This window comes from Canis lupus, chromosome 7 (genome assembly GCF_011100685.1).
Source record: "Canis lupus familiaris isolate Mischka breed German Shepherd chromosome 7, alternate assembly UU_Cfam_GSD_1.0, whole genome shotgun sequence".
Classification (NCBI taxonomy): Eukaryota; Metazoa; Chordata; class Mammalia; order Carnivora; family Canidae; genus Canis; species Canis lupus.
This window is the reverse complement of record NC_049228.1, coordinates 44,460,439-44,472,603: the sequence shown is the minus strand read 5'-3', so window position 1 is coordinate 44,472,603 and position 12,165 is coordinate 44,460,439. Positions and strand designations below refer to the sequence as shown.

At 36.7% G+C, this 12,165-nt stretch overlaps 1 protein-coding gene across 11 annotated transcripts in view; it reads right to left on the bottom strand.

Annotated features, from left to right (window-relative positions):
- Positions 1 to 12,165, bottom strand: part of PIAS2 (protein inhibitor of activated STAT 2) — a 155,111-nt gene that overhangs the window by 109,345 nt on the left and 33,601 nt on the right. The window contains exon 1 of one of the 11 annotated variants that reach the window (XM_038543333.1): positions 4,731 to 4,837. The exons of the other annotated variants lie outside the window; for them this stretch is intronic. The gene's annotated coding sequence lies outside the window, so the exon portion shown is untranslated. Of the gene's footprint in view, positions 1 to 4,730; positions 4,838 to 12,165 lie in introns of those variants that run through there. 11 annotated transcript variants of the gene reach the window in all.

Below are 12,165 nucleotides of genomic sequence, written 5' to 3'. Positions count from 1 at the left end.
AAAATAAGTTATTTTTAAATATTAAAGCTAAAAACCACATACATCTTATTGAGCATAGTTCTCAAACAACTGAAATCTCCAGCTGATAAGAAAAAGACCTTTGAAAAGCCAAGGAAAGGGGACGCCTGGGTGGCTAAGCAGCTGAGCATCTACCTTTGGCTCAGGACATAATCCTGGAGTCCCAGGTTCGAGTCCCACATTGGGCTCCCCGCATGGAGCCTGCTTCTCCCTCTGCCTCTTTCTCTGCCTCTGTGTCTCTTGTGAATAAATAAAATCTTTAAAAAAAAAAAAAAAAAAAAAAAGCAGCCAGGGAAAGGATTAGCTGTAAATCTTAAAAGGCAAGATTCCCTCCATGCCACCCTCCTGACTTGTTCTGGGTATAAAATGAAGCTTATAAGCAGCTCTTGCTTCAGATTTCACCATCTACTTATTCAACCAGGCTAGCAAATACTTTTAACTTACTTGCTGCCTCTTAAGTCTATCTACTTGATGATTTTCAGAATCTGGGAGGTTAAACCACACCTGGGTCAGATTTACTAGTACACAAGTGCCCCATCTAGTCAGAAAGCAGAGTACGACTTGGAGCTGACCCTCACAATTCAACCCTAAGGAAACTTTGCCCATCCCTCCTCCTCCAGGAGAAGTGCTACACACTCCAGAGCTACCTGGGATTCCCTCTCAACCTGGTAGGTCTGCCGGGGCAACACCTACAGCTGGTACTGATTCATCAAAGTCCTCTGATCTCAACTTTTAAGTCTCACTGACAGCCCAGAAGCAATGGTTTAAACTCCAGTTGGCTTTTAAACAGTTGTCAGGAATAAGGAGTACTTGTTTTCTAAAAAGCAAATAAATTTAAATATATCAAAGTAATCTGTATGTACAAGTTGTATCACAATTCTATTTCATATACTGTTTCCATATTTCATATTGTACAAGTCAGAGAACACTAAGTTGTACTCCTCGCAACCATTTTTTATTCTCAACTAGCATGTTCCAAAAGAAAAAAGAACCACACAATTCTAATTTTTTTGTACCTAACATTAAAAGTTAATTGATATGGTTTATTTAATCCAATATATCAAAAGTATTATTTCAACATGTAATCAATTTTTGTAATTCAAAAATAATCCATTGTTTCTGGAGTGCCTGCATGGCTCAGTCAGTTAAGTGTCCAACTCTTGGTTCCAGCTCAGGTCATGATTTTAGGGTTGTGGAACTGAGCCCCACTCAGTGGGAAGTCTGCTTGAGATTCTCCCTCCCTCTCCCTCTGCCATTCCCCTTGCATGCGTGTATGCTTGCTCTTTCTCTAAAATAAATCTCTTTTTGAAATCAATCTTTTAAAAGGGTCAATGAGATATTTTTTAATACCAAGTCTTCAATATCCAGTGAAGCACATCTGGGAGCACATCTCCATTTGGACTAACCACATTTCAAGTGCTTCCAAAACCTCATGCGGCCAGCAGCTACCACACTGGACAGTACAGTTCTAAATCACACTCTAATAGCAACATACAGCACAACACATGGTCTTCACACTTCAACTGGCTTCATTTCCTCCACATATTAAAATAAAGATTTTAGGGATCCCTGGGTGGCGCAGAGGTTTGGCGCCTGCCTTTGGCCCAGGGCGCGATCCTGGAGACCCGGGATCAAATCCCACGTCGGGCTCCTGGTGCATGGAGCCTGCTTCTCCCTCTGCCTATGTCTCTGCCTCTCTCTCTCTCTCTGTGACTATCATAAATAAATAAAAATTAAAAAAATATAAAAATAAAAAAATAAAGATTTTATCTCTTACCCCAAATGCTAGGTGAAGGTGAAAAACAAGACAATAACGTGACCTCAAGTTACAATCTACCCAAGGTTTCACGCATAAAAAGGACTATGACAGCTTTCTCAAGTGTCTTGCCAAGCGAGAACACAATGTATCTTTCCCAAAGTCCCCAATCCTAATACTTGAACTGAAGCTGGCTTATACTACAGTAGCGTAAGCAACATTAAACCATGAGAACACTAACACAGTCATACATATAAAAGATATCTGGGATATTTTCTAAAGAAATCTAACTCAATTCATTACTTTGCTTCCCTCCTTCTATTTATTTTCAGATTATTCTCTGCTTTAAAGAGATTTTTCAGAAATGACAAAAAAGAACACAAAATCATCCTAAGCTTGGCTCTCAAAATGTGATGGGAGGGATCCCTGGGTGGCACAGCGGTTTGGCGCCTGCCTTTGGCCCAGGGCGCGATCCTGGAGACCCGGGATCGAATCCCACGTCGGGCTCCCGGTGCATGGAGCCTGCTTCTCCCTCTGCCTGTGTCTCTGCCTCTCTCTCTCTCTGTGACTATCATAAATAAATAAAAATTAAAAAAAAAAATGTGATGGGAGGTCTCACATCTCTTATTTCCAATGATAACTTTATGTGACAAAAAATGCAAATGTAACTGGCTAGACCCAGTAGCTGTTGTAAATATACAATCAAAAAGGAAGAAAGAGCTGAGGGCTCACAACATGAATGTGGAATCAGGAAATTCTGAAGCAAAAAGAAATCCCTCAGGTTGTGGAAAGGCAAAGGAAAGGAGAACAGACAAGGATGGTCTCCGTATCGCAAAACGCTGTGAAGACAAAGTGCCACTGGAAAAGGGCGGCCACGAACCTACGATGCTGCCAGAAAGCTTCCCAACAGCAACCAGCAGTCATATTCAGGACAAGTCCCAGCATCCAGACTCAGGAGCTTAGAAAAGTCACTTCATCCCTCCAGCCATCTATTTATATTCAGAAACATACAACAACAAAAACTCCTCTATTTAGAATTCACTATTAAGATACTCTCTAGGGAACTTACCAAGTCCCATTCTAGGAATATGTTTTTCTAGACAAACCTTGCTGGATCCCATTTCCTCTTAAACAGACAAAGGGCAGCACTTTAACTCAGTCTTCAACCAAATTTCAGCTGTCACCAAGTTAGGTGCGCCTGCTATAAAGACCACTAAGAACAGATTTCAGCTACTGTTTTCCCAACCTCGAATGTCTACAGCTTTAATATAATTTTTGTATAATATTTTCCAAGTGTACTTTATCCAGTCCATCTTGCCTCCCAAAGTCTGTCTTCTAATACTTTGGTGACAACTGCTTTATGCTCTATGCAAAAGAATTACTCAATAAATGCTTGGTAAATGATTTTAAGGAAATTCTATGAACTAGAGAGAAATGTTGGCAGGACTGATCTTTAAAAAGATATGTGAACAATTTGGATCTCTAAACAAAAGATACAAATTAAGACTAGGTCTTTAAATCAACTTATCAAATTCAAGTAACAATATTATTTAAAAAATTAAAGCTGGGTCATATAATTGGAACATCACACAAGGAATGAAGGCAAACTAAAGGTGCTATATTTAGAAAATCTCATTAAGAAAGTAAGTATGAGGGATGCTGGGTGGCTCAGTGGTTGAGCATCTGCCTTCAGCTCAGGTCATGATCCTGGGGTCCTGGGATCACGTCCCACATCAGACTCGCCATGGGAAGTCTGCTTCTCCCTCCCCCTCTGCCTGTGTCTCTGCCTCTCTTTCATAAATAAAATCTTAAAAAAAATAAAATAAATATGATAGTTACACGCAATAACCAACGAGTAAAAAGATTTCCTTGAGATTGCTCTTCATCTTAGGCATGAGATAGAAACTTCACAGGCAGTCTGGAATTTGGGGAAGCTCTAATAGGTTGGAAGTCATGATAAAGATCAACACAAACTTTGTAGATAGATACTCCATCCATTAGGATGTAGAATATGGGGTAGGGAAAGGAACTGCTGAAGGAAACTGATAAGTCACATTATTATCACTGCCTATCCCAACTACAATATTAAAGCAACTCACCTCTTCACTTATACATAGTAATGCATAAAGAAAAACCACCAGATATATAATCAATACATCAAAGGACTGACCAACCTGTAAGAGAAACTATGTAACAAATTAGATACTCCCAATTCCTTTTTTTTTTTAATATTTTATTTATTTATTCATAAAAGACAGAGAGAGTGGCAGAGACACAGGCAGAGGGAGAAGCAGGCTCCATGCGGGGAACCCGATGCAGGATTCGATCCCGGGTCTCCAGGATCATGCCCTGGGCTGAAGGCAGCGCTAAACCACTGAGCCACCCGGGATGCCCGATACTCCCAATTCCTAACTATTGCCCATTTCAGAGGTCATAGGAGGCCTTAGTTCCTAGCACTGTATTCCTGTGAATTCACATTTTTCCTATAATTAAATCCCTTTTACTTGAGAGATTGTATGTGGATCTCTTCCTCCCAACACATTGATTAAACTAACTCTTAAGCTGAAGGAATCGAAATTGAAAACCATCAAAAGAAACAATAAAGAGAATACTACATTTCAAAATCTGTAAAATAAGCCAAAACTAGGGAGAGCATCTCCATAAATGCTTCTATTATTATACAAAATTTACAATTAAGTATTTCAAAAAGCAAAAAAGTAGCAAACACACACCCTCAAAATGAGTAAAGAATTAAAGGATAAAAACAAACCAATCATAAATTAGAAAGCAAAATGCAGAAAAATATTTAACATGAAGTCCAAAAAAAGGAAAGAAAATAGTCTTGAGAATGCAAAAAAGAACATGAAAGACAGCAGCAAATTTCTTTAAAGAGAATAACGTGTGCAACTATACTCTAACTTAAAGTTATTTGCTAGAAAAACATAAATTACTCCACCTGATTATCCGTGCCCACTCCACTTCCAAAAGATCTACACCCAAACAGCTTGATGAATAAATAAATTCTACTAAACCTTCAAAGAAAAGATGGAATTGTTTCTTAAACTGTTCAAAACAAGAAAGTTAAATACATGTTAGAAGACAAACATGATAAAACATCTGAACACAAATTTTTTAAACATGCAAGTTATTGTGTGCCAAACCTCGGCAGAGAGTCAGACTTATTAAAACAAAAATTTAAGTAAAAGTCAAATGAAACAAGGAGCCTGGTATACCACCAATTCCTTCTTATTTCCCAATATGGACCACAGAAATCTTTTTGTAATTCATCAACATTTCCAGTGAGTACAAACACAAAAGCCCTCAATGTACCCAAATATAGTTTAACTTAGGAAAATAAAAACAGCTTAAAATAAACCATGTACAACACTTGGTTAAGATGATTTCTATGCTTAAAGTTGCATGCTAAAATACTTACAGATAAAAATCATACAATGTATGGAATTTCCTTTAAAATCATTTGAGGACACTCCAAATAGTCAAAGCAATCTCCAAGAAAGTAGAACAAAGCTGTAGGCACCAGGCTCCCTGTTTTCAAACTATATTACACAGCTACAGGATCCCTGGGTGGCTCAGCGGTTTAGCGCCTGCCTCTGGCCCAGGGCCTGATCCTGGAGACCCGGGATCAAGTCCCACATCAGGCTCCCTGCATGGAGCCTGCTTCTCCCTCTGCCTGTGTGTCTCTGCCAATCTCTCTGCCTCTCATGAAAAAATAAATAAAATCTTTTAAAAAAACAAACAGGGATCCCTGGGTGGCGCAGAGGTTTGGCGCCTGCCTTTGGCCCAGGGCGCGATTCTGGAGACCCAGGATCGAATCCCACATCGGGCTCCCGGTGCATGGAGCCTGCTTCTCCCTCTGCCTATGTCTCTGCCTCTCTCTCTCTCTCTCTGTGACTATCGTAAATAAATAAAAATTTAAAAAAAAATTTATAAAAAAAAAAAAAAAACAAACAAAAGAGTAAGGCATTTGTATGAAAACACATATAAATCAATGGGACAGATTAGAGAGCCCAGAAATAAACCCTATCATATATGGTCAATTAATTCATGACAAAGGAGCCAAGATTATACAATGGAGAAAAGACTGTCTCTTCAATAAATGATGCTGGGAAAATTGGACAGCTACCTGCTACATGCTAAAGAACGAAATTGGACTATTATCTTACACTACACAAAGATCTGAACATAAGACCTGTAATCATAAAACTCCTAGAAGAAAACAAGGCCAGTAAGCTCCTTGACATAGGCCTTGGCAATGTCATTTTGAATCTGATACCACAAGCAAAAGCAACAACAAAAACACCAAGTGGGACCACATCAAATCGAAAAGCTTCCACAAAGCAAAGGAAACCATCAACAAAATGAAAAGATAACCTATGCAATGAAAGAAAATATCTGCAAATCATGTATCTGGATAAGGTGAGAATATCCAAAACATATCAAGAACTTAGAAAAATCAACAACCAAAAAAAAGTCCAATTAAAAATTGGGCAGATTTGCAATGACTCAGATGGTTCTAGCTCCAGAGTACTCTAAAGTGTAATAAGTCAGTCAGAGAAAGACAAATACCATATGATTTCACGCATATGTGGAATATAAGACACAAACAAGCAAGCAAAGGGGGAAAAAGAGAGGGGCAAACCAAGAAAGACTCTTAACTACAGAGAACAAACTGATAGTTATCAAAAGGGAGGTGGAAGGATGATTTTAAAATGGTGATGGAGATGAAGGAGTGCACTTGTGATGAGCACTGGGTGTTATATGGAATCGCTGAATCACTAAACTGTACACCTTAAATTTACACTATATGTTAACTTACTGGAATTTAAATAAAAACTTAAAGTGGGCAAACAATTTGAATAGACACTTTTCAAATAAAGACATATACATGTGGCTAAAAGAGTCATGAAATAATGCTCAATATCACTAATTATCAGGGAACTGCAAATCAAAACCACAATGAGATATCACCTCACACCTGTCAGAGTAGCTACGATCAAAATAGACAACAAAGTTACTGAGATTGTAGAGAAGAGGGAAAACTCTTGTGTGCTATTAGTGGTAGGGTAAATGGGTACAGCCACTATGGCAACCGGATGCAGGTTCCTCAAAAAATTAAAAATAGAACTACCAAAGAATCCACCAATTCCACTTGTGGTTATTTACCTGAAAAAAACTAAACACTTTATAACTCAAAACGATATGTGCACCACTGCCAAGTTCACTGCATCATTACTCAAATATAATAGCCAAGATATGGAAACTACCTAAGTGTCCATAAACGGATAAATGAATAAAGCAGCTATATATCAACACGCAGCCCTCACAGCTTTATACATAAAGCAACTTCTACGCATATATACAATATTACTCATCCATATAAAAAAATGAAATCTTGTCATTTGTGACAACATGGATGAACCCTGAGGGCATTATGCTAGGCAAAATAAGTCAGGCAGAGAAAGGCAAATACTACAGGATCTCACTTATATGTGGAATCTAAAAGCAAAAAAAAAAAAAAAAAGAAAACCAAGCTCATAGGTACAGAGAACAGACTGGTGGTTCAAGGGGACAGGTGAAGGGCTTCAAAAGGTACAAACTTTCAGTTATAAAATAAATAAAGGGGATGTAATGTTCAGCATGATGAATACAGTTAATAATAGTATATTGTGGGGCACCTGGGTGGCTCAGTCAGTTAAGCGTCCGACTCTTGATCTCAGTTCAGGTCTTGATCTCAGGGTCATGAGTTCAAACCCCGCACTGGGCTCCACGCTGGGCGTGGAACCTACTTAAAAACAAAAAAACAAAACAAAACAAAAAAACAGCATATTGTATATCTGAAAGTTGCTGAGATCTTCAAAGTTCTCATCACAAGAGAAATATTTTTGGTAACTGTAAGGTGATGGATATTTACTAGATTTATTGTGGTAATCATCCTGCAATGCATACAAATATTGTACATCTGAAACTAATACATTATATGTCAATAATACCTCAATTAAGAAAATAATAAAAAATATTACCTGAAACCTGGAAAAAAAAAAGTCATTGCCAGGAATGAGTGGAGACATGAAAAAAGAGTAAGAGTACAAAGATAAGAGGTGATCTCTGCTGAAGCTCAGGGTACATGGGGAATTCTCTACCTTTGCAAGAATGTTTCCACTATAAAGAGTTTGCTTCAATGGGGGAAACTAGTTGTGGGTTATATACGACTCTGTGTACTATCTTCCCAACTTTTCCATAAATCTGAAAGTATTTTAGATTTAATCAAGCAAAAATTGCTGGTTGTTTGAATGCAGGGAAAAAAACAGATTGTGGTCTAAATACCATTTCCCACAAAAAGAACCAGGCTCCAAAAAAAAAAAAAAGAGAGAGAGAGAGAGAGAACCCAGGCTCCTTGAGGAAATGGCTAATTGCAAGTCTGGGATAAAAAATGCACAAGAATATTTTATAATACCAGAAAGCAAAGGAATTATCAAAGACTACTGGAATCTTGTCAGAAGGAAACAGAAAACCACCCAGTAGCCCAAGACAGGAAAATCTAACCATCAAAGAAAATAACTGCATCAATTCAAACACATCAAATGTATTAAAAATCACTTGTTCATAATAACAATACTTAAAAAAAAACTCACTGATCTCTGTTACAGGATGTTGAGAAACCAACTCTCCTTATTCTGAAAACTGTTAAAAAGTAAGGAAAGCAATACAAAAAGATTTGCTCAAAACAAGCCATATGATTATCTGCATAAATGACAAAAGGGCATTTGAAGAAGTCCTATCCATTACTTATAAAATCTCTCAATAAAAAGAAACAGAATGAAACTGTTAACATGATAAAAGGTAGCTATCAGAAATCAAGAACAAATATCTTCCTTGAAGATGAAACATTTGATCATAAAAACCTATGAAAGATGTTTTCTCATTCAAAATTATTCTAGAGTGCCTAATACAGATTTTAAAAATATTTATAATTTACAAATGACAGAACTGTCTATACTGAAAATATAAAAGCATCCACTGAAAAATAAGACCTAATAAGAAAATTCATGGAGTTATCTATATAGATTTTCAAGTTACTGATAAGAAAAATAACATTATTTTAAAAAAGCCTAAGTAACAAAATATAAAGTGCAAAGGCATAAATTTAAAAATTTTGTAATAGCTACATAAAAACAAGACATAAAAGAAACATTGACTAAAGTAAGGACTATATTATTTTACTAGATAAAATAAATATTGAAAAGATGTCACTATCCCTCAATTTTATAAATATAATAAAACTTCAAAGAATAACTGAGGGGCTGGACAAATTAAAACTTACCATAAAGAATAAAATATATAACATGGCAGGTGGCACTTACCATAAAGAATAAAATATATAACATGGCAGGTGGCAATAACAAAGGTCAAAAATAATGGGAGAAAAGGAAACAGAGAGTGAAGAGGTAAAGGATTTGCAATCTTAAAGAGGGAAGGTTTACCTCCAGAGGTAACTGAATAACTGAAGGAGTGAGAAGCCACCCAATCAATATCTGCAGAAAAGCGTTCGAAGGCCTTGGAGGCAGCAGGTGGAAAACATTTGAGAAAGCAAGCATGTCTAGCACAAGGAAAGAAAAATAAAAAGCCCGTTACAGCTGTACCAGAGGAATCTAGAGGAATCTAAGCAGAATGATGACCAAAGGAAATGACAGCCTGGGGAGGGAGGTGATTAGCTTAAACATCTACTAGATAAAATTAGGATATCACATTTGTAAGGCTAAGAAATGACCAAACAAAACTGCAGGGCAATGGCATGCATTTAAGTTGGTCGAGTACGGAGCAGTTTAAAGTATCCTGTAATTGAAGGAATAGATAGCTTTAGACTTACACACATGTACCAAAATTTCAAAAGAAAATCCAAGATAACTCCAAGGGTGTACAAGAGAACCAAAAAAAAAAAGTAATTTCACACAAGTAAATGGGCAGGGAAAAAAATCAGCCCAAAAGGTGGTAACATGGAGAGACAAAACACAGAAAAAGTAGGAAAGCACAAAACGAAGAAGAATAAATGTAAATATATCAATAATCCCAACAAATAAAAATGAAGTACATAAAAACCCCTCAGGAAATCTAATTTATAATTTTAAAACTCCCCAAAACAGGAGTGCCTGGGTGGCTCAGTTAGTTAAGCACCCAACTCCTGATTCTGGCTCAGGTCATGATCTCAGGGTTGCAAGGTTCAGCCCAGCAAGAGGCTCCATGCTCAACATGGAGTCGGCTTAAGGCTCTCTCTCCCTGTCTGTCCTCCCCACCACTGCTAGTACTTTCTAATAAATAAATAAAATCTTCAAAAAAATTAAATTACAAAGTAAAACTCCCCCAAAATAATCAGGCCTAAATGGTTTTACTGGAGAATTCTACCCAACATTTACAGAAGAATTAACACCAATCTAATTTCTTCCAGAAAACAGAATATTTCCAAATTCATTCTATAAATTATAACCAGTATTACCCTGATGCCAAAACTAAATAAAAATAGTACGAAAAATAAAACTATAAACCAATATCCATCACACATATAAATGTTAAAATGCTTAACAAATGTTAGCAAATAGAATTTAGTAATATATAAAAAGAATTATAGGGGATCCCTGGTGGCTCAGTGGTTTGGCACCTGCCTTCAGCCCAGGGTGTGATCGTGGAGTCCCGGGAGGGAGTCCTGGGATCGAGTCCCACATTGGGCTCCCTGTATGGAGCCTGCTTCGACCTCTGCCTGTGTCTCTGCCTCTCTTTCTCTGTGTCTCTCATGAATAAATAAAATCTTTAATAAATAAAAATAAATAAATAGAATTATATACCATGACCAAGTGAGGTTTTACTTCAGGATTACAAGGCTGGTTCAATGTGTGAAATCAAAAATCAATGTAGTATATTTTTTTTGTAGTATATCCTTACTAAGAGCTAAAAAAAGAAAACCACATGATCATAGCAGTCAATGCAGAGAAAGCATTTGACAAATTCAATACCCACTCATAATAAAAATTCTCAAGAGGCAGGAATGGAGAATTCCTCAACTTGATAGAAATCACCTACAAAAAAATCTAGAGCTAACATTATACTCAGTGGTGAAAGACAATGTATCATTCTAAGCGGGAATGAGGCAAGAATGTCAATTCGCACCCTATTAGTCAGAATAGGTCTGTAAGTTCTGGAAAAGGAAAAGACAAGAAGAGGCAATAAAAGGCACACAAGCTGAAAAGAAAAAAAATTTAAAAATCGCCTATATTTGCAGATCCCAAGAATCTATAAAACAACTCTTACAACCAATGACTGAGTTCAGCAAGGTTGCAGAAGGCAAGAGCAACACACAAATGTCAATCATATCTCTATATACTGACAAAGAACATATGGAAAGAAGTTAAAAACACTACATTCACTCCAAAAAAAAAGAAAATACTTGTTTAAATATTTAACAAAATACAAGACTTGTATACTCAAAACTACAAAATATTAATGAAAAAAGTCTAAGAAAATCTAAATGAATGGATTCTCCATGGCTTTTAAGACTCAACAAAGTAACTACACCAATTTTCACTAAACTGACACACATTTATCCCACCAAGACTTTCTTATAGATGAGATTATTCTAAAATTTATATGGAAAGGCAATGGAACTAGAAGAGCTAAAACAATATGAAAAAAATAGAAATCAGTCTATTCAATTTCAACAACTTAGCTCTGTAACCCAGACTGTGTGGTATGTAGTATTAGAAGAGGTAACAAACAGGTCTATGGAACATAGAACCCAAAAACAGACGTACACAATATGCCCAAATAGTTTTTGACAAAGGTCAAAAAAAACTCAATGGAGGAAAGATTGCCTTTCAACAAATGGTGCTGAAGCAAACTATACATCCAACTACAACTTACTTTTTATACAAAAATTAACTCCAAATGGATCACGGACTTAAATGTTAGAATAAAGCTTTAAAACTTTTCGGGAACAGAAAAGAAGAACAGAAGAAAATCTTCATGAACTAGCGCTAGGCTAAGAGTTCTTAGACTTGACATTCAAAGAAAAATCGACAGAAGAAAAAAATATATACACTACACTTCACCAAAATTAAAAACTTGTGCTCTGCAAGACCCCATTAAAGATGAAAAACCAATCAACAGGCTTGCCAACAGTATTTGCAAACCACATACCAACAAAGGACAAGTACCTAGTATATCTCTAGAACTCTCAAAATCCAACAGAAAAAAAAATCCAATTTTAAAAAAGGCAAAAGGCATAAAGACAGATTTCACCAATAAGGTTAGACAAAAAATAAGCACATGAAACACATTATCATTAGCCACCAGGGAAGTGCAAATTAAAACCTCACTGAGGT